The 21,828-nt window shown below is 49.7% G+C and overlaps 1 protein-coding gene across 1 annotated transcript in view; it reads right to left on the bottom strand.

The window, feature by feature from the left end:
- The window catches only part of LOC138520746 (zonadhesin-like), a 220,749-nt gene extending 200,417 nt beyond the window's left edge, over positions 1-20,332 (bottom strand). Inside the window, exon 1 of the mRNA XM_069633029.1 lies at positions 18,453-20,332. The gene's annotated coding sequence lies outside the window, so the exon portion shown is untranslated. The remainder of the gene's footprint in view (positions 1-18,452) is intronic.
- Positions 20,333-21,828: the final 1,496 nt, after the last annotated feature.

Raw genomic sequence — 21,828 nt, 5'->3', positions numbered from 1 at the left:
CTGATGCATGTGTCTGAGGACTCATGAGCTGACTCTTGTGCCTGAGGGGTCACCCTGATACATGTGTCTGAGGACTCATGAGCTGACTCTTGTGCCTGAGGGGTCACCCTGATGCATGTGTCTGAGGACTCATGAGCTGACTCTTGGGGGGTCACCCTAACACATGTGTCTGAGGACTCATGAGCTGACTCTTGGGGGGTCACCCTAACACATGTGTCTGAGGACTCATGAGCTGACTCTTGGGGGGTCACCCTGATGCATGTGTCTGAGGACTCATGAGCTGACTCTTGGGGGGTCACCCTGATGCATGTGTCTGAGGACTCATGAGCTGACTCTTGTGCCTGGGGGGTCACCCTAACACATGTGTCTGAGGACTCATGAGCTGACTCTTGTGCCTGGGGGGTCACCCTAACACATGTGTCTGAGGACTCATGAGCTGACTCTTGGGGGGTCACCCTAACACATGTGTCTGAGGACTCATGAGCTGACTCTTGGGGGGTCACCCTAACACATTGCTTTGCCACAGTTAGAGTCTCGAATCCTGATATTACTTATGTGTTAGTAATATTTTAGGTGGATAAGATGTTTGAAGAGCCTCTTCCTTCCTTCCTTCCTCAATCTTGGGGTCTAAGTACAGGTAACCACCACCAAAACGGCTTGACATCTTATAGCAACCTGCATAGAATGTACACAGAACCTGCAGTGCACAGAATGTTCAAGGGACATGCTTGCAAAGTGCACAGAACCAGCAAGAAATGTGCCCCTTAATCTGCAAGGAGTGTGCAGTGAAGCTGCAAGGAGCATTCCTGAAATGAGCACATAGTCTGTACAGAATGTGCCCAGAAACGGCAACGAGGGTGCACTGAAGCTGCAAGGAGCATTCCAAGAATGTGCACATAGTCTGTACAGAAGGTGCCCAGAAGCTGCAAGGAGTGTGCAGTGAAGCTGCAAGGAGCATTCCAAGAATGTGCGCATAGCCTGTAGAGAATGTGCCCAGAACCTGCAAGTAGCTTTTCTGGATTTTGTGCAGAATCTGTAAGGAATGTGCCCAGAAACTGCAGGGCGTGTGCAGTTAAGCTGCAGGGAGCATTCCCGGGAATGAGTGCATAGTCTTTACAGAACGCGCCCAGAACCTGCAAGTAGTGTACATTGAAGCTGCAAGGAGCATTCCTGGAATGTGCACTTTGGGCCTGATTCTTGGAATTGTTTGCACGGTTCAAAGTGATATTGTACTGCTGAAAAGTGACTTTGCACTGCCGACACAAACCCTGATTCATTGAACTGTGCAAAGTGTATTTCTGCAGTGCAAAGTCAGAGAAGTGGTGAGAGGGTTAGAGAGGGGGATCTCTGAGGAGATGAGAGCATCCAAAGTGTTACCGGCAGAGTGTGTTGGACCAGAGGGAAGAATGGAAAGAGGGAGAGAGGTTGTGGCAGAGCCCAGAAGAGGGATTAGAAGCAGCCAGGTGGATGTTCAGGTTTTAGAGGAGGAGAAGTCAAGAGGTAGAGGCAAGGAGAGATGAGGAGAGGTCAGCCCATTCAGAGAGGAAGAGGGTGGCCTGGCCAAGTGGCCTATAGATGGTGGCCACAGTCAGAGATGCTCTCATCTTCTCAGACATCCCCCTCTCTAACCCTCTCACCACTCTCTCGTGGACTGACCACTCTGTGCTCTCCTCTCACCTTACACTATGTGTACCAAACAAAACGCCAACCCCAGCACTGCCCCTTTCGGCCCATGAAGCGAGTGTCAGTGGACACCTTTGCCTCTACTTTCTCTGCTCCTCCTACTCCCGTGGCTGACTCACACTTGGACATAGCCCTCTCTAACCTGCATCTTTCTATCTCCAACACTCTGAACATCCTTGCCCCTGTCATGAGAATCCGGTTGAAACCTACCTCCAAGTGTAACTCTTTGTATGACTTTGACACCTCGCTGCCCTGAAACGCAAGTGCAGGTTGGCTGAGAGGAAGTGGAGGGCTTCGGGCGCATCCTCTGACAAAGGCAATACAGACTATCTGTCCTGTCCAAGAAGAGAGCCCACATCCAAGCCTGCATCTCTGCGGCCTCTAACAACATAACAAGATGGCCGAACTCTTTAAAATCTGCAAGGAGTTGGCCAATCCTACCGCAGTCTCCATCTCTTCTGTCCCCTCCCTCTCCTTCTGCATTGCACTGGCTTCTCATTTCACCACTAAAACTCAGGACATCCTGTCCTCACTTTCTACTTCCTCTCCCTCTTTCAGGCCCCCCCTTTGCTGCCTCTGCCTCTCCTCTTCCTTCCTTCTCTCTCGACACCTGACAAAGTTTCAAGACCAGTCTGATCGATGAAAGTTTTGTATAAACAGGCGCTGCCCTGCTTTTCCAGAACCATCAAGGTCAACACCCTCGCCCCAGCCTTGGCTAATTTCTGCAATCACTCTTTTGCTACTGGATCTTTCCTCTCTCTCCTCAAGCACTCCCTTGTGTACCTCCACCTAAAAAAGCCTTCTGACGATCCTACATGTCTGGTAAACTATCGCCGGATTTCTATCATTCCTTTCCTGGGAAAACTCATGGAAAAACGGGCCATCTCCCAGCTTACTCGCCACACTGAATCTGTTGGTTTGCTTCCACGATCATCAGTCTGGCTTCGGAGCAGCCAGAGTCATGGAAACTGCTTACCTGAACACTCGTGAAGATCTGCTCTCTAATCTTGACTCTAACTCTTCTTCTGTCCTCATCCTCCTTGACCTTTTTTTGCCTTCGACACAGTCAATCACGCCACCCTGATCAATCGATTTTGTGAGAACCTGGGCATCACGGATCAGGCCCTGGAGTGGTTGTCCTCCTTCCTCTTGAACCGACCCTCCCAGTTCCAACTTAGGTCCTTCCTCTCCACTACCACTTTCTCTACATGTGGTGTCCCCCAGGGATCTATCCTCTCACCCTGTCTCTTCAATGTCTATCTGGCCCCTTTGCCCCACCTGATCTCCACCTTCTCCAACTTTCAGTGAAATGTGGATGACACTCAGCTCTCCTTTGGGCTTCCCTCAGCCGACTCTCCTGCCTGACTCATTCCTGACTTTCTATCCGCGATTCAGGATTGCTGCTCCTGCAACTATCTCTGCCTTAATGCCAGTAAGACGGAGATCCTTCTCATTGGGACCCCTGCTCCTGCTTTCCTTCTCTCAGTCTGGCCACCCTCCTTGGGCTCTCTACCCTCGCCTTCCTGTGAGGCAAAAAACCTTGGTGTCATCTTCGACTCCACTCTCTCCTTTTCTCCTCACATCACTGACCTTGACAAGAAGGCCCACTGCAGCTGCACCCCCTCAGAGGTATTCTACCTTTTCTCACTTCCCCATGAAGCTCACTGTCTCAGGAGCTCTGGATCTCTCCAGGCTGGACTACTGCAACAGCCTCTTTCTCAATTTGCCTGCCTCTACTCTGTGCCCTCTGCAACTAATCCAGAACAGGACTGCAAGACTTATCTTTGGCCTCAAGCCCAGGGACTGTATCTCTCCAGCCCTGACATCTCTCCACTGGCTCCTGGTGGCAGCAAGGATCAAGCTCAAGACTGCATCATCCACAAGGCTTTCTGGGGATGGGGCCTGCCGTACCTGCAACTCTCTCTGCCTAAGTACCTCCCTTCCCAAGCCCTTCGTTCAGCTACCTCCAACTCTCCATGGGTCAGACAATTCTCCAGACAGAGATTGGGAGGGTAGATCTCTCTCGCCGACAGGTGCTTCCCTCTCAAACAGCCTTCCAGGCCCCTCTCTGAGACTTGAGCCGGACCACCTGAAGTTCCAGCAGTAGCTCAAGGCCCTCTTTTTCTCCTCTGCCTTCTCTCTCTCTCTCATCTGCTACCCTTCCTGTCTGATGCGCCGACTGGTTGCTTGGTACCCTCAGAGTCTCACTGGGTACCAGGCTCCTCTACGACTAGTCGCCCTTGAACTAAAGCCTGCCTATTGCACATCTAGGGGCTGTAATATGTAACGTATATAGCCCCCCTGCCGACTTTCACTTACCCAAAGCTACGCTGCCCTGGTCGTACTTACCCAGAGCCTTACTGCCCCTGACTGCACTTTCCCCTACCCTCTCCCTTGCACTTCACCCACTCCCTTCCCCCTGCACCTCTCGTTGCACTTGCACTATCTGAATGTCACAAGGCCTAGTAAGATTTTTTGTCTTGTCTTCCCTCTGTCTCCCCTTCCTTGTCTTGTGGCGCCTAGAAACACTTATGTACATGCTTGTTATAAATACAATATCCCTATCACTATCACTGAGAGAAATGTGGTGAAGGTAAAGGTTTCCTCAGGTGCGCCCAATTGCTGTGAGTGCAGAGCTGAAGTTGTGCTACACCCCGAGGCCTGTGTGCAGAAGCCAGCTAGGGGACAGAGGAGTGAAGGAGACTTGCATGGTTGAGACTGGACCTGAGCCACCCATGTTGCAGAGGGGTTTGGATCCCAAGAGTGCCTGAAGCAATAGTACCAGGAAGAAAAGTTGGGAAGTGGGACCGCCTGCAACCCCATTGTTTATGTTGCCGGTGAGTAAAGCTTAGTACACCGAATCACTGAAATCCCCTTGCCAGTAACTGTAACCAGTTCAAATACAACTTGCGTGTAAGATAGAGCGAATAAAAGTTTTTCATTTCTATGAGACATTCTCTTTTAAAGGAAATGTATCACACGCACATTTAGACCCTGATTCATGGAACTGTGAAAAGTGTATTTTTGCCATGCATAGTCAGTGCAAAGTCAGTACAAAGTCCATTTTGTAGTACAAAATCACTTTGTACTGACTTTGCACTGCGAAAATACACTTTGCACAGTTCCATGAATCACGGTTTGAGTCGGCAACGCAAAGTCACTTTTTAGCAGGGCAAAGTCACTTTGAACCGTGCAAAAAATTCCATGAATCGAGCCCTTTATATCTGTTAACATGCTCGCGTAAAAAAAAGCTTTCCTTTTTCATCATTGCCGACTAATTGACTTTACTGGTGTGGTCGCATGTCTCCAATTGAGAGGGAGAATGCTGCTTGAAATCAGCCCAGAAGGTTAAAACTGAGGTTTCCAATTTGTTGCAAGTATTATAACATCAAGGAGAAATCGCGTCTGGACAATTATGATTCCCGACAAGAGTCAAAGTATCTCTCTGCATAATTGAAGGGGAATACAAGTCCTTACATTGTTTTGACACTAAAAATCTTTATCAAAGTGTGGTCGCGTCTATATAAATGTGTTTTTCCTGGGAGGCTTGAATCTTGTAACATCCAGAAGAAGTATTTTAAAACGATAGAAGTTGCAGAAGTACAAAGAAGAGCAAGCATTACCCAAGCCAGTAGACAAATCCTTTCAACAGTGAAATCAGCCCTACTAAATCTAACCACCTGTCTTTTGAAGTTGTTATAGTTGCTAAAGGTCAGGTGTCCTCTGATACATGGGTGACAAGGTTATCCAAAGCTGGAAGAGTGGCAATACAGCTTCAGGGTAGCTACTGGAACCAAGAAGGTGTGCATAAAGCTGGTGAAGAGAGCTGGGTGCTTGTAAGAAGACAGAATTCATAGACCGTTGAATCTGAGAAAGAAGTAGTCTGCCAGCAAAGCAGATTACTTTTGGTAACAGTAAGACAGACAGAAGAGGCAGAGAGGCTGCCCCTTCCTTGTGGCATAGGAAGGAAGAGTGCCATGCCTACCTGTGTAGGTCGAAGAGTCTTGTCTTTAAGTTGCCTAACAATCATTAAGTTTGAAGTTGCAGCAGAGCCGACAGAACATATGGTTGTCTATAATACTCCTATGTCCCGTCCCCTTTCCTCCATACTTATGGGACATTGCTCTGTCCTGTGGGACGGGACCGGAGCACTTTGTAAAAGCATCAAAATTTTGCAAAAAACGTTGTCCTTCCTCTCTTTTACGAGGGGTACCGCACGCGGCCGTAACCCTGCCCATCTTAGCTCCGCCCAGCGCATCGCCCATTAGTCCTTTTCTCCGCTCGTTCGAGACTGGACACATTTGCATCTGTGGAAGGTTTTTTCTTCCAATTTCCTCCTCTATGGCTCTTGCTGGCGATCGCGTGATAGTCTGTCTATGCCGTTTCAGCCTGACTTTCTGAATTGTTCTTCCTGTCAGCAACGCTTCGCTAGGGCGGATCCCCATCCTCTTTGTTTAGAGTGTTTGGGTCCTGACCACCGGTGGGACTTGTGTTTTTATTGCCATTCCCTTTCGGTCCAGGAGCTTCAACGTTGGTTAGAGCGATGGGAGGAGGTGTTTCAGCGCACTACCCCTACGCATTTTCAATCCTTTATCAACGAGAAGAAGAAACGCCCGGTGAGTTCTTTACTTTTTAGGGCACCCCGGCCGGGGGAGCTCCTTCCCGGGGTCTTCCAGGTCTTGGAGGAGCGTCAAAAGCACTGTTACCGGGGCTTGCCCTGAGGTGCCGTCTAGGCCTAAAAAGTGTACCGGAATTTTCTCCGAGGGTCTCCGTAAGGGGCCTGTTGACACTGGATTACATTCCGAGGCCCCTCCTGTGTGGGCTGTGTGTAGGCCCAGTTCTACTGAAGCATGGGGTACCAGAGCTTGCTCCGAAGCCTGCTTGATTGGAACTTCCCGTAAAAGCACCGGGGTGCGAAACGAGGCCTCGGTTGAGGTTGCGGATACTGAACGGAAGTTCAAGGCCCGGCGTGAAGAGGCTTTTACCGGACTCAGGTCCGAGGTCCCTCGTTTAGAGGCTAAGGTGACCAACAGTTCTGAGAGGCCTGTTAAGGTCTTGTCGGTGAGAGGTGTTCCTCATCGTTCCCGCTCTTGCGGTGACTCCAGATCTATTGAGGGGGCAAGGAGTGAACTTTTGAACTGTAATTCCTCCTTTACCGGCAGTGCCGAGGTCCTTCCTGCAAAGGCTAGTTTGGCTATTAGCATGCCACAGAAACATCCTAGGCCACACAGTACCGGCTCGGCCGAGGTTCCTTGTGTTAAGGCTAAAATGAAGACCCCTGACCCACCTGTGGGGACCCCTGCCTCACTTCCACACGTGTCGCAGTTCTCCTCAGGTGCTGACAAAATGGCTGCCGTTCTCGCCAAGACCAAGTTGGCCATTTTGGATACATCCCTTACAACTACGCCAATCGGCCTTAGGTGTAGGGGTTGGTTCTGTGGGTGAACATCGGTTCCTTGTGCACATCCGTTTCATCCAGTTTACGACTGGAATGCTCGGATGCCCCTACCGCACAATGGGCCTCATTACGAGTTGGGCGCAAAGGGATACCGGGCACCAGTAAGGACACCGGTGCCGGTAATCCCTTTGCGCCCTATTCCAAGTTCCCTTAGCGGGTCCCTTCCTTAACGCCTGGTTTTACGGTACCGTTATTAGCGCCTTCCCCCTTCCCATTGAGCCCTATGGGGGCTCAAATGGGAATGGGGAATGGGTTTTTCAATGGGCACTTACCGGTCCCGCAAAGGTTGGAATAGACTGGTGAGTCCCCATTGAACGAGGGCGGACTCGGTACCGGTATTGGAGGTAGTCATGGCGCAAATAGCGCCATGATTACCTCCATACTCGGAATGAAGCCCAATGTCTCGCTGCCTGCAGCATCGGCGCCCTTGATTTATGTGGACACCACAGGCGAAGGGCCCTCTTGGCAACCCTCTCCCTTGTGTCCCTGGAATTACTCCCCTCATGAGAGGCCTCCTCCGGTCCCCCCTAAATCGTCGTCGTCGGACGCCTTTTTCGGCAAGTTTCAAAAACGTATGCATTCCGACCCCATGAAGGAGTACTTTCGAGCCTTGTTTAGGGAGATATGCCTGCCTGTGCTGTCAGTTCCACCTGCGGTTCCTGTGGCTCCGCCGACACCGCCTTTGCCTGCGGGGCCTCCCCCGACTCTTCCACCCCTGCCTCCGCTGTCCCCAGTGGACAAGGTCATTGTGGTGCCCGATGCGGCTCAGCCTGATCCGGACCTGTCGGACGACGTGCAGGGCGATCAGGACAGCAAAGACCAGCCCCGCTCTATCAGAGCTTTTCACGACCGGGTGCTGGTCATGATGTGTCTGTTGGATGTCCCAGTATCAGAGGCACCCGCTCCGTGGGCGTGCTTTCGGGGGCGTTCACCTTGTCTCCTTCGGAGCACATCGGCTTGTTCTTGCAGAAAGACGTTTTGGCTGAGGTCTGCAGAGTCTGGGAGAAATCACACTCTGGACTGTTTGTCTACAAGAAGATTGACGTGCGCTACAGGCTCCATTCTTCGGAAGAGGTGACCTTAGCGTCATATCCGCCCCCCTCCTCCACAGTAGTGGCTGCGGCCACTTTACAATCCAGGCCTGTGGCATCCTTTTCTACGACGGCTACACAGGTCCTGGGCAAGGAGGATAAGCTTCTTGACTCCCTGGGGAGGAAGGTTTTCGCTAATTCAGCCCTGCAACTGCATCAAGCCAATGCAGAACTGGTGTTAGCGGGGGCGAATATGAAAATGTGGAAAGGTCTGTCAGATTTGAGGAGTTTATTCCCACTGAAAAGATTGAGGATTTTAGGGCGGGATTGTAGGATGCCAGGGTCCTGGCGCAAGATCTGGTGGAGGCTGCTGCGCATCATGTCGACACTTCGGCCCAGGGCCTTATGCTTGGCGTGGATACCTCTCGTCAGGCTTGGCTGCATGCCACCAAGTTCTCTAAGGAGGTGCAGGATGACGTTTTGGATCTGCCCTTTGATGGCAAGGAGCTCTTTCATTCTACAACGGATGTGGACCTGACCAAAACGAAGGACAGACCTCTGACCGCCAGGTCCTTGTCTGTCCTGGTAAAACCACCCTTTAGAACTCAGAGATTGTTGTTGCAGCCTCGGCCATCCTCTGGTTTCAGGGGCTTTTTAGATCGAAAATCCCGCAGGGTTAACACCCCTTCGGAAAATTCCCGCCGAAGGCAGCATCGGAATCGTTTTTTCTCCCGCTCCTCAGCCTCCTCCTCAGGTTCAGGTGGTGCCGCCACTGAGAAACCAGCTAAATGAGGGTTTTCTGCGCTCGCAAGAGGCCCCGGTGGGAGGACGCATTGCGTCTCATTGGGAGGCGTGGCAGACCATCACCGAGGACCGGTGGGTCTTGTCAGTCGCTCGGGCGGGCTTCCGCCTACCCCTTTCCCCTACCCCACCCATCAATGCTCCCTTCAAGCAATCTGGATCGGCTTCCCTCAGAGCCGAGATTCAGAAGTTAATGGATCTCAGAGTGGTGGAACCCATTCCCCTGGGGGAGCGAGGGGATGGTTTCTACTCCCGGCTGTTTACAGTGCCCAAATCCAACCTGACTGGTCTGCGTATCATCCTAGACCTTTCCCAGTTCAATCTTTTTCTACCCCAAGAGAAATTCAAGACGATCATGCCTGGTCAGATAAAGTCCTCTTTACAGAAGGGCTATACGCTCAGCGTGGTGGACCTTCAGGATGCATATATGCATATCCTGATCTGGAATCCACACCGGAGATACCTGCGTTTCTCTGTGGGGGAGATGCACTTCCAGTTCTGAGTGCTCCCTTTTGGCCTCAGCTCAGCACCGCGTGTCTTTACGAAGATGATGTTGGTTATCGCAGCTTATCTTCGGCTTCAGGGTATCCATGTGTATCCGTATTTGGACGATTGGCTGTTACGCAGTCCTTGCCCGCTGAAAGCCGCGCGCAATCTTCAGTCTCTCCTCCAGCTCCTGTTCCACCTTGGGCTGTCGGTGAACTGGCGTAAATCTTCCATGCCGGTATCTCAGGACTTGACTTTCCTGGGTTTTCGTTGGAACACGATCGACTGCAGAGTTTACCTGACCGGGGACAGAATGGCGGATCTGTTGGCCACGTGTGCGCAGTCGGAGAGCATAGTGGCCTGGTGGTTCCAGAGGCTTCTGGGGCTCATGGCCTCTTGCTCATTGGCTCTTGCTCGGCTCAAGATGAGGCGGACGCAAATGGCTCTTCAGAATTCTTGGTGTCAGGCTGTGGATCCGGACTCCAAGATGATATCGATTCCGGCCTTTATGAGAGTGGACCTGGTATGGTGGTTGGCTCTCAGCAACCTGTTGGTGGGTGCAGGGTTTCAGGACCCCGCTCCGATGGTGACGATCACGACGGACTCCTCCCTTCTGGGGTGGGGTACTACGTTGCATCTTCTTCAGGTCTCGGACCTTTGGTCGCCCCAAGACAAGCTCCGTCACATAAATCATCTGGAGCTTCTGGCGATTTTCCTGGTGCTCAAGGCGTTCAGGCAGGTTATTGCCAACAAAGTGGTCCATGTCCGCACAGACAATGCGGTGTCAATGTTTTACATCAACAAGCAGGGGGGCACCAAGTCTCCCCCTCTTGTGGATCTGGCCATCCAGATTTGGGAATGGGCGGCTCGGCATGGTGTCTGGCTGGTAGCAGTGTACATCCCGGGCCAGCTGAACGTCATGGCAGATGCCCTCAGTCGGTGGACAATGGTCAGCTACGAGTGGGAATTGAAAGCGGAGATCCTCTCACAGATATTCCTGTGTTGGGGCACTCCGGAAGTGGTCCTCTTCGCAACATCGGCAAACAAGAAACTTCTTCTGTATGCCTCCAGAAATGGGTTGGGAGCCTCCTCTCTGGGGGATGCTCTTGAGATTCCTTGGCACAACATGAGGACCTATGCTTTCCCGCCTCTGCCTCTGATTTATCGGATGATTTGCAAGCTGAGGATCACAGTGAACTGTTCTCTTCTGCTCATAGCTCAGTGGTGGCTGGCCAGGTTCTGGTTCTCAGAGCTTCAACATCTGTCTGTGTGTGCACCGATCAGGCTCCTGTTGGTTCCCGATCTGCTTCACCAGAGGGATCGACAGCTGTGGAACCCCTCCCCACAATCATTCAGCTTGGCGGCATTGTGCCTGAGTTCAGATCTTTAGAGCATCTCAATCTGTTTGCTGACAACATGCGCATTATCCAGGCAGCCAGAAAGCCCTCAACAAGGTCTCAGTACAGAAGCAAATGGCTTTGGTTCTGTCACTGGTGTTAGACAAACAGCTGGAACCCAGGGTGGCTACGATTGACACTGTGCTGTCTTTCGTTTCTCACCTAGCATAGTCGGGCATTCATGTTCTGTCATGCAGAACTTATCTTTGGGCTGCAGCCACCTATCTATCCATGGATCAGTGCTCCTATTCACTGTCAAATCCAGTGATTAGAAGACACTTTGCGGGTCTAATGCGTCTTTACCCTGCGGTTCGCAAGCCGCACCCGACGTGGGATCTGAATGTGGTCCTTACGCCGTAGTGCCATAAGCCGTTCGAACCAATGGCCATGGTAGATCTTAAGCACCTTTCATGGAAGGTGTCTTTTTTTGGTCGCTGTTACTTCAGCAAGGCGTGTGAGTGAGCTCCAAGCTCTGTCGGTGGAGCATCCCTTCTTGTTTTCCACAAGGATAAGGTGGTCCTACGGACAAATCCTTCTTTCCTACCAAAGGTGGTTTCTGATTTCCATCTGAATCAGTCAATCTCCCTGCCTGTCTTCTTTCCAAACCCAGCTTCAGAAGCGGAGAGGGTTTTGCATTGCTTGGATGTTAAAGAGCTCTTAAGTTCTATCTGGACAGGATATCTGAATTTAGGAGTTCTTCTCAACTATTGGTGACTTTTGGTAATCCACATGTTAAATAGGCCTCTAAAGCGACTATCTCCAGATGGATCGCTGCCTGTATTACGGAGTCTTACACTGTCCACAGTCTTCAGCCTCCTAAAGGGATTCATGTACACCGGGTAAGGGGCAAGGCAGCTGCGATTGCCTTTCAAAAATATGTCCCCCGGTAGACCATCGCAAAAGCGGCTACCTGGACCTCCCCATCAGCGTTTTGTAAACACTACTGTTTGGACCTGAGCTCCAGATCTGATGCTCAGTTTGGCCAGGCTGTGCTGAAGAACCTTTTCCAGTAGGGGGTTTCCATCCACCCGTAGTTCCTGTGAGGAGTGCTTGGGAATCTCCCATAAGTATGGAGGAAAGGGGACGGGACGTAGGAGTATAACCAGGTTACTCACCGTAGTGACCACCTTACGCCTAGTCCATAGTCCCCTTTCCTCCATACGCCCGCCGTCCCCACTAATAAGGTTCCTCTATTATTGCTTAAAGGTCTCTGACCTGGCGATAGAAAAGGACTGATGGGCGATGCACTTGGCGGAGCTAAGATGGGCGGGGTTACGGCTGCATGCTGTACCCCGCGTAAAAGAGAGGAAGGACAACATTTTGATGCTTTTACAAAGTGCTCCACTCCCATCCCACAGGATGGAGAAATGTCCCATAAGTATGGAGCAAAGGGGACTATGGACTAGGAGTAAGGCAGTGACTATGGTGAGTAACCTGGTTATATTGTCAGAAAACATTGTGTTGAGGTTTGCTGAAGCAGTATAACACTGTGGAGCAAAAGAGACTGCCTCCACAGTGGCCGTAGCAGAAGGGAGTTGACGAGAGGAGAGCAACACCCTAAGAAGAAGCATCCTGATAATTAGATTAAAGACGCTGCAGAGGCTACAAATATTGAGACAGTGGTTGAAGCAGGAGCAGTACTGTTGTCCTTTGAACTATATCAATTCCATCCTGGAAAGGGGATATCCAGGATTACAATTGGTGCAGTTTCTTTATTGGAATTGATAGGGGAACCTTTCAACAGGCGGACAAAGACTGTTATCAGTGGATTTTGATTTGGGTGAACTTTTGTTTCTTTTGGAACTTTTCAAGAACTGTTTCAAGACTTTGTTTTCTCTATGAACACTTGGAGAGATTGACTTTGGGGACAATCCTGGGGAAAGGATCTACCGAGGACAGGTGAAGGTTGTCCAAGTCACTAGTTATTTGGTAATCATTTCTGTTGTTTATGATTTACTCTGTTTTGTTGTTCAGGGTGAGGGCCAGTTTTGTATATGCTAGGAGAATTCCCCTTAGATTAGAACCTACACTAGGTAGGGAAGTCCCTGTTAGAGTAGGTTTAAATAGGTTTTCTTTGCACTGTTTTGTATTAATAAAATGTCAAATGTTGAGAAAATCAAAAGCAGTTGTCCACCTTGCATTACTGACCCCTCACAATAGTCGGTACAGAACGTGTCCTGAAAGGAGAGTGCATTGAAGCTGCAAGGAGCATTACCGAAATGTGCACATAGTCTGTACATAATGTGCCCCGAACCTGCAAGGAGTCTGCATTGGAGCTGCACGGAGCATTCCTGGAATATGCACACTGTCTGTACAGAACGTGCCCAGAACCTGCACAGGGAGTGCAGTGAAGTTGCAGGGAGCATTCCAGGATTGTGTGCATAGTCTTTAAGGAACATGCCCAGAACCTTCAAGGAGTGTGCAGTGAAGCAGCAAAGAACATTCCCACAATATGTGCAAAGTCTGTATAGAATGTGCCCAGAACCTGAAAGGAGTGTGCAGTGAAGCTGCAAGGAGCATTCCAGGAATGTGCGCTTTGTTGGTAGTGAATGTGTCCGGAACCTGCCAGGAGTCTGCCGTGAAGCTGCAAGGGGCATTCCTGGAATGTGCGCATAATCTGTATAGAACGTGCCCATAACCTGCAAGGAGTGTGCACAGAACCTACACCAAGGGCCCGATTCATGGAAAAGTGCACAGAGATCCTGCCAAGCCTGCATGCCGAGAAGGACTCTGCCTGAGCCTGCGTGCAGAAGGAAATCTACACGCTCCACAAATTCATGGATTTGTTCCCGCAAAGTAGGCCTATCAACAAGTCGCGGTCGGATTGCCCCCGAAACGCCCCCACTCAAAGCTAAAACATCTACATTTGCCCACCTTTGCAGCCTCTCCGGACACAAACACATGCAGCCCGTGAAAACGGCATGGGGTCTTCCACAACCAAGTCAGCACATCAGCGACACTGCACAGGGACCCCCGTAACTGCAACTGACAGCCCGAGAAGATGTGTACTGTTTTTCCGTAACTCATGTCATATTTCGGTCAAACTGCATGCCAAACCCTGTAAACCGTCCCTGCACCCCGCTACGCTGCTTGCGCGCACCCCTAAATCCGATCGGAACCCCGTCTGCATGCACGCACCCCTAAATCTGATATGCGAACTCACCTGTGTGCAGCTAATCCTATGCGCAAGTGTCTGTATGCCTACCTTCGGGTGGCAGAAAGATTGAGGGCTTTGCGTTGGCATTTCGCAGGTGAGATGTTGCACAGTCACATCAATGAATACGCTTTGGCGTGCACATTTGTGGGCGTGCTATGGACTGCCTGTTGCCCGTCCCTCATAACGCCCACATTTTCCCTTGTTCTTCCTCATTTTGCATGTTCCGCCCCTACTCCGGTCCTTGCGCACGTCACACCCACCCCTTGCGCGAAGTTACAGCAAAGGCACGCGGCCGATTGCAGAGCCGTGCTGAGCCTGCGTGAAGTCCGCTTAAAGTGCAAAAAAGTCCTGCGCAGTCGATTCCTTGAATCGACAAACAGGGTCCTGATTTTCCACGCAGATAATTCCATGAATCAGGGCCTAAATCTAAAGGAGCCTGCAGATGGCCAGCAGTAAAACTGCGCTGCACCGGTCCAGGAAATAGATTGTGTTATATAGAATACACGTCTGCTTACCATGTAAGACCTAAACCTTCCCTAAGGGTTCTTTCTTCTCCTCGCCATGAGGAAGGTGGATTCAGATCAGCTATATATAATACTGTGACCCCATTCATGGAATTTTTTGCACGGTTCAAAGTGAATTTGCACGGCTGAAAAGTGACTTTGCATTGCCGACACAAACCCTGATTCATGGAACTGTGCAAGGTGTATTTTTGCAGAGCAAAGTCAGTGAAAGTGGTCATTTTTGCTGTACGAAATGACGAAATAAGGCAGGCCAATTCTGGAACTCACTACCATCCCCCATTAGACTTGAGCATTCATACCAAAAAATCTGATAGAGCCTAATAAAGTGGTTTAAAGACGCTGACTTCTAAGTGGACCCATGACGTTTTGACAAACTGGTCCACGTCCATGCATACATTCCAGCAAACTTTGTTTTCTCTCTAGACTACACTTGCTGCAGCATGTCAGCCTAGAGTCTGAATCTCATACCTGCAAATATACTGTATATGTGTAACTATAGTGTATGTGTAAATGTATTTTTATGTATAAATAAGCTGTGAGTGATCTTATGCAATGCGCCCTAATACCTTTGGGTCTGGCGCGCAATACAAGTAATAAAACAAACAAAAAACAAACAAACAGTGGCGAAACACCGTTGAGCTCACCGGGCTTCAGCCCCCCTCTGAAATTTTGGGCTGGCTGACCTCCAGAGCCGTGGCCGGACAGAATAGGACACAGGCGTTAACCGGCGCCTGGGCTTCTCTGTTAACAAAGTCCCTGCAATTACTAATATAAAGCATTTACTTGTTATTTTCGGATGCTCATTTTAATCTAGCAATTTGACAATTCTGTGTAATTTCTGTAAAGGTGTCTAGAGCAACCAGTTTTCACAATACATTTTTAAAAAAGTAAATAATTTCACTTTTAGCACCTGCATTCATATGCACACAGCTTTAGGCAATTGAAGTCCTGATGTGGGGTTAGTACTTGCATGCCAGGGGAGTGATTGGACGGGTATTGGGGACAGGAGCCAGCTCATTCTCACAGCAGTCCTTGAGGGCCCGATTCATGGAATTTTTTGCATGGTTCAAAGTGACTTTGCTCTGCGGAAAAGGGACTTTGCACTGCCGAAGCAAACCCTGATTCATGAAACTGTTCAAGTGCAAAGTCTGTCTAAAGTCATTTTTGGAGTAGTGCAAAGTCACTTTGAACTGTGCAAAAAATTCCCCACGGCCGTAAGCGAGTTAACTGCTTGTCACATTGAAGCAGCACTAGCATAGTCTCGTTAGAAGGCATAAAGAAGTTAGATACCCCCACACAAGTAAGTTTGCCCCTCCCCCGCCTTTTGTAGTGCCTACCCCAACATTTGAAGAGTTAGCCCTCCCCCAAAATGTAGGTTTCGTTGCGCCCCTGCACCCCGATTCATGGAGCAGTGCATAGTGTCTTTTTGCCATGCAAAGTGATGTTGCACACCAAACAGACACTTTGCACTGTTCCATAAATCAGGGTGTTTGTTGACAGTGAAAAGTCACTTTGCACCGTGGAAAAAATGTCTTGAATCAGGCCCAGAATATGCACAATGTGTGCACACACAAACACACACTATTTGTATGTGTGTAATTAGATACAAGATATGCACTGCTTGCATGTGTGTGCAACTTTTGAGTGCACTGTGCTCCTACTGAAAAGCGTGCGTTGTTTGTACTTGGGGCCCGAATCATGGAATTATATGTTTGGAAAATAGGGTACTAGCGCACGGAACTGCGTGCAAATCCGCCTTCGTCGATTCATTGAATCGAATGCGCAGTACTTTTCCTGGACTTGCGTGGAGTTTGCGCTGGCTCAGCACGTCTGTGCGAGCTGTCGGCCCTACGCTCGACTCCAATCAGAATGTGGGCTTGGCTTGTGCAGAGGGCTGGGAAGGGGGCGGAACACCAAAAATGGGGAAGAACTTGCGAAAAAGCGGGTGTTCTGAGAGACGACCTGCAGGCAGTCCCTCGCACGCCCACAATTGAGTGGCACAAGATGCATTCATGGATTCGATTGCGCAACGTCTCAGCTGGTAAATGGCCATGCAAGTCCTTCATACAATCCGCCACCGGAAGGCAAGCATAAGTACACTTGTGCGTAGGATTTGCAGCGCGCAGATTGGGTTGCATGTCAGATTTTGGGGTGCGTGTACTCAATCAGGGTTCCAATGTAACTTAGGGGTGCGCATTAGCAGTGTAGCAGAGTGCAGGAACGTTTTACGGGAGTTCGCAAGCAGATTTCCCGAGTTATTGCTGAGTTATGATTTTTTATACACATGTTGTTGGGGTGCCGGATACAGTAACGTGCAGGGTGCCCGAGTGGCAGGTCTGATTACGGGGGACCGCACGCACTGTTTGAATGGTGCGTGTATTCGCGCCTGGGGTAGCGCGCAAATGTAGCTGTTCTAACTTCTTTACGCATTCTAATGAGACTATGCTAGTGTCTCTTCAATGTTATAATTTGTCTATATTGAGCAAATATTTGCTAATCAATTCAACATTCTTACTAGAATTATTCTGGTGTTTTTGTATGTGGGGGGATAACAACACCCTAATCATAGCGCTAACACGCTTTTTATCCTGCATTCAAACAAAATTAGATGAATTTGGGTCATAATGTGATCATAAGTTTGCCAAATAATAAAACGTATTCCCTTTGTGTGTACACTCTGAATATCGAATGTGGGTACTTATTATATTGCGTCACTCTCACTTTTTAACGATCAACCTAAAAGAAATGTAAAAATAGTTGTGATTCGAAAGTTGATTCATGGATATTTGTATTCTTATTTCCTCAGATTGTACTTTTGTTTACAACTCTGCTGTATTATCGAGGATGGATATTTAGATATTTTGTCTTCTTCTTTTTTTACTTTTCTCTTACTTGAGATTTGAAATCTGAAACATGGACTTGTGCACTCTTGCTCTTTCAAATTGTATTTTGCTAATAACTGTCGTATTATCTATGATGGATATTTATACTTTCTTGTTCTTACAAACTGTACTGTGCGTTTTTATAATTTTTGTACTTCTTAAGTTGTAATGATTTATAAAAGTATTTGTGTTTTTTTACAAATTGTAAAGATGCTTGCATCAAACACAATTTTAATTTTTTTCAAAACATGTAGCTGTTCTGGCTGTTCATGCTTTGCATGTGGGCGTGTCGGGGAATTCCGTGAATACGCGGGGCGTGCAGTCTCGTGCAGTGTCCTACTCGGCGCGCGGCCCTTGAGGGATTTCTGCGCACATTTCCATAAATCGAGCCCACAGTGCTTGCATTGCTTACATGATGCCCTGTTCACAGTGTGGGCATCTATACACAACATGCACATGTTTTCTGTATGCTACTAAATTCCCTACATACACTTGGCACTGTTTGTATTTAATCTGTGCACAGTATCTGAATAAATGCGTGCATACTTGTGCATTCTCCCCTTTGGGTGCACGCGTAGAAGCTTCATGCTGTTGCACATCCTTGGGTTGGTGTGTGGTTTTGGACTCATAAATCCTGATGCTGACTATGAAAGTAATGATAAAAAGGTGATCATATAAATAGACAGGATTTATTTTCGCACGTGGTGCAGAAGAAGCGCTGGGAGAATCGGACATCCAAGGAGGGTGTCGAGAGGGTAGGAAGAGTGGGGTTGAGGGGCCTGTGTAGCCACATTCAGCACAAAACGGGGGCTGCATGCACAAGTGGCAGAATGAATGGGGGAGGGGAAGAGTGGGGAGCACTACATTCAACTAGAACCCGTGGAGGGGGGCCAGGCCCATGTTTCCCCAGTGCAGTATTCTCCACGCGCCCCGTGTGCAAATATCCCACCGCAATCCGCACACTCCACTTCCATGACCATAGTGAGGCCTAGTGCGGTCAGCCACCAGCGCCCCCAGCCTTGCAGGTACTCACTGTAGTGTGCAACAGGGCGACTCCCACTGTCTCAGGGATCCTCTAATCCTATGGGGATCGCCTCACTTCGGCCTGCGTCTGGAATCTGAGGGTCCGGATTCCTCTCTGACTCTGGTCTTCAGTTCTTGGATCCACTCTCAGGCTGCTGGGCATGCACTCGACCCTTGAGTGCACTCTCAAGTTGTAAGTTCACTCTCTGGTTATCAGGTGGGCTCCTAGAGCATTGGTGCACTCTCCAGTCCTCAGCTGAAACTCACATCATTGCCTTCTCTCCTCATATTTTGGACACACACTCTTACTTATCTATGTGTTCTCCTTTGTGTGTTCTCTCTAAAAACGTGCTGATGTTGAGTTCACCCACAAATCGCTGAGTTCAGTCTCTTATCCTGAAGATCACTGCAGTTTACTTTGGGTGTGCTTTGAGTTCTTGTTGGCACACTCTCATTTTTAGCGGGCCCACTACTTAATTATCGGGCACCCTCTCAGATCAATAGGTGTGTGTGCTCTCTAAGCTTTGTTCTCTCTCACACCATTGGTGCATTCTGAGACTGGCTGCCCTCTGTGATGTTGGAGGGCACTCTCTTGTCTTTGAAAAGCCACTCAGTATGACGGCTGTGCTTTCTCATTTGTTAGGATCTGCTCCCCGATATGTACGTTCATACCTGGGTTTCTGGGTGTGCGTCTTCTCTCCTCCACTTGACTTCATTCCCAGATCATTGGGTGTATACTCTCTCTGATATCCTTGGGTTCCCTCTCAGGTTCTCTCTGCGATGGATCGCTCGAGTCCTGCGCATATCACTTGTTCACACTTTGGCATCATTGGAGTTTCTCTGAGATAGTTGAGTTTTCGGCTGTGCCTGTCGGGCTTAGACTCTGTGTATTTGGTTCACTCTCTGACGTTGTTGGGGTTGCTCTTGGATGGTTGAGTTCTTGATTGGATTGGTTGGTTGTCCTCTATGACTGCCGTGTATGGTTGACTCTCTGATATGTTTGGGTTCGCTCTCGCTTTGTTGAGTTAGCTGTCCGACTGGTTGAATGTTCTTTCTGATTCCGTCCCCCATCTGGTTGGGTTTGATCATGGGTGGTTGGGTCCTGTCATTGTCGCAAGTGCACTCACTCTGATATGGCTGGCTTTGCTCTCAGATGGTTGTCAGACTGGTCGGTTGTGCTTTCAGATGGTCGTGCTTGCACTCACTTTGGATAGTGTTGTTCTCAGTCTGATTAGTTGGTGTCCACTCTGAACGTTGTGAATGCACTCACTTCACGGGGTTGACTCTGATACTGTTGGGTTTGCTGTAGGATGGCTGAGTTCCCTCTCAGATGAGTGGCTTGTTCTTCTCCCTCTCTGATATGATTGGGTTTGCTGTCAGATGGTTGAGTTTTCTGTTGGCCTGGTCCTTTGCTCTTGCACTCACTTTGGATAGGTGAGTTCTCTGATTTGTTGGTGTCCTCTCTGATAGTTGTGATTGCACTCACTTCATTAGGTTGACCCTCTCATATTTGGGGTTGGTTCTCCGATGGCAGAGATCCCTGTCGGACTGGTTAGGTGTCCTTTCCCTCTCTCTGACAATATTGGATTTTCTCTCATTTGGTTGAGTTCCCTCTTGGACTGGTGGGGTGTCCTTTCTGGTCGTCCTGCTTGCGCCCCCTTTCTGATCTGCTCTGGACCCCTGGCCGTCGCGCGCGCGCGCGTGCACGCGGCTGCTGGGGCTCGCTCTCGGGGCCCCCTACCTGTGCCCTCCCGTGCAGAGGCTGCCGTGCAGAGGGTGCCGTGCAGAGGCTCCCGGCGCCGAGCTGCTAAGGCTCGCTCTGTCTCCCCAGCCCGGCCTCCTCCTCTCACAGGAAATCACAGACCAGATGATCGCCCGCTCCCTTCTGGCCACAGAGATTTTTGGAGTTTCTGCAACCTATCGGTTGGCAGGAATCGAGGTAAAAAAAAAAGATGCTGGGAAAAGAAAGAAGAGAAAACTGCCGAGCCCTACACCCCCGCCCCCGCCCCCTACTAGACCCAGCACCACAGCTTTACTCTTCAGTGGCCATGTGGAAATGTACAAGTGAAAAAAGTGTGACACTTTCTGACACAACCGTCAATACAAGTCTTCTCGGGTTCCTGGGATGCATTTCAGCCCCCCCATCCCCCCCCGGGAGGAGGGAGGGGGCGGGCGGCTGCCTGCCCACAGATCGGTAAATTCAGGCTACGTAGGTGCGTACAGTACATTGCCGCACTCCCCACTTGTAATGAGCATTATGGGGGCCCATACTTGCGCTACATTGATGTTTAAGAGGGCACAACATACATAACACGCGTGATCTGACAGCCGTTCGACCGCCCTGGTCCGCCAGCGCCCGCGGCCCAATCTATTTATATCATACAGCTAGGCTAAGTGGTCTCCAGCTCTACCGTCCGTTTTTCAGTACTGTCATATATTTGCGCCTGGATGCGGGGCTGATGTACTGGTCTTGAGGCCGTCTTCTAGGCGCTTTGGCAGTATAGAAGTGGGGGAGGAGGTCCAAGGCCCTAATGTCAGGATATACAGGGGCTTTCTCTCTTGGAGGGTGGACCTGGTCCAGGACAAAATGCCCACACTGGTGTGGCGGCAGTCCTCCATCATGACAGGAGCAACCGTGGTTTCCAACTCGTCCTCCTCTCACGTCACGCACCCTTCATTGGGGCTACTGCTCCAGGGGGGTCTCACCAGCCACCCTGTGTGCTGCCTTGAACCCTGGTGCGTGTCCTCCCTGATGCACACACCACCTTTTGTGCTGCCTTGAGCCCTGGTGCCTGTCTCCCTGATGCACCAGTCCCCTTGTGTGCTGCCTTGAACCCCAGGGCCCGTCCTCCCTGATGCACCAGCCACCTTGTGTGCTGCCTTGAACCCCAGTGCCCGTCCTCCCTGATGCGGCTTGTGGGATGTTTTTACCCATGCATCCAAGCCCTACCATAAAACTGTGCAGTACTGGCATGGAAAACATCATGATGGCCAGAACTCCCCAGAGAGTGCACAGGGAAAACATGAAGAATAGGCTGCCACCCATTTTTGCCTATGTTGTGAGCACAGGAGGGCACTGCCTAAAACCACCATTGGGCGACACACACAGTAGCCTGAAACCATTGGGAATGGCAATGCTGATTGCCAAAAGCAACCCAGAACTGTGGGGAATTAATTTTCTTAATCCCAAAAATGGTTGCTTTACCAGTACTCACCACTATCAGAAAGCCGGCGTTTTAAAACCACCAGACTTTTGTGTAAAACTGAACAAATGAAACAAAACCAGACCAAGGAAAGACTTGCTAAGAGGTGGATACAATGTAAAACTATATTCTGAAATGACTTGAAGGAAGTAATTATTTAATGTATATGTAAAAATAGTCATT

The sequence above is a fragment of the Ambystoma mexicanum genome, chromosome 13, assembly GCF_040938575.1.
Source record: "Ambystoma mexicanum isolate Mex_15411 chromosome 13, UKY_AmexF1_1, whole genome shotgun sequence".
NCBI lineage: Eukaryota > Metazoa > Chordata > Amphibia > Caudata > Ambystomatidae > Ambystoma > Ambystoma mexicanum.
This window is presented reverse-complemented; position numbering and strand designations above follow the sequence as displayed.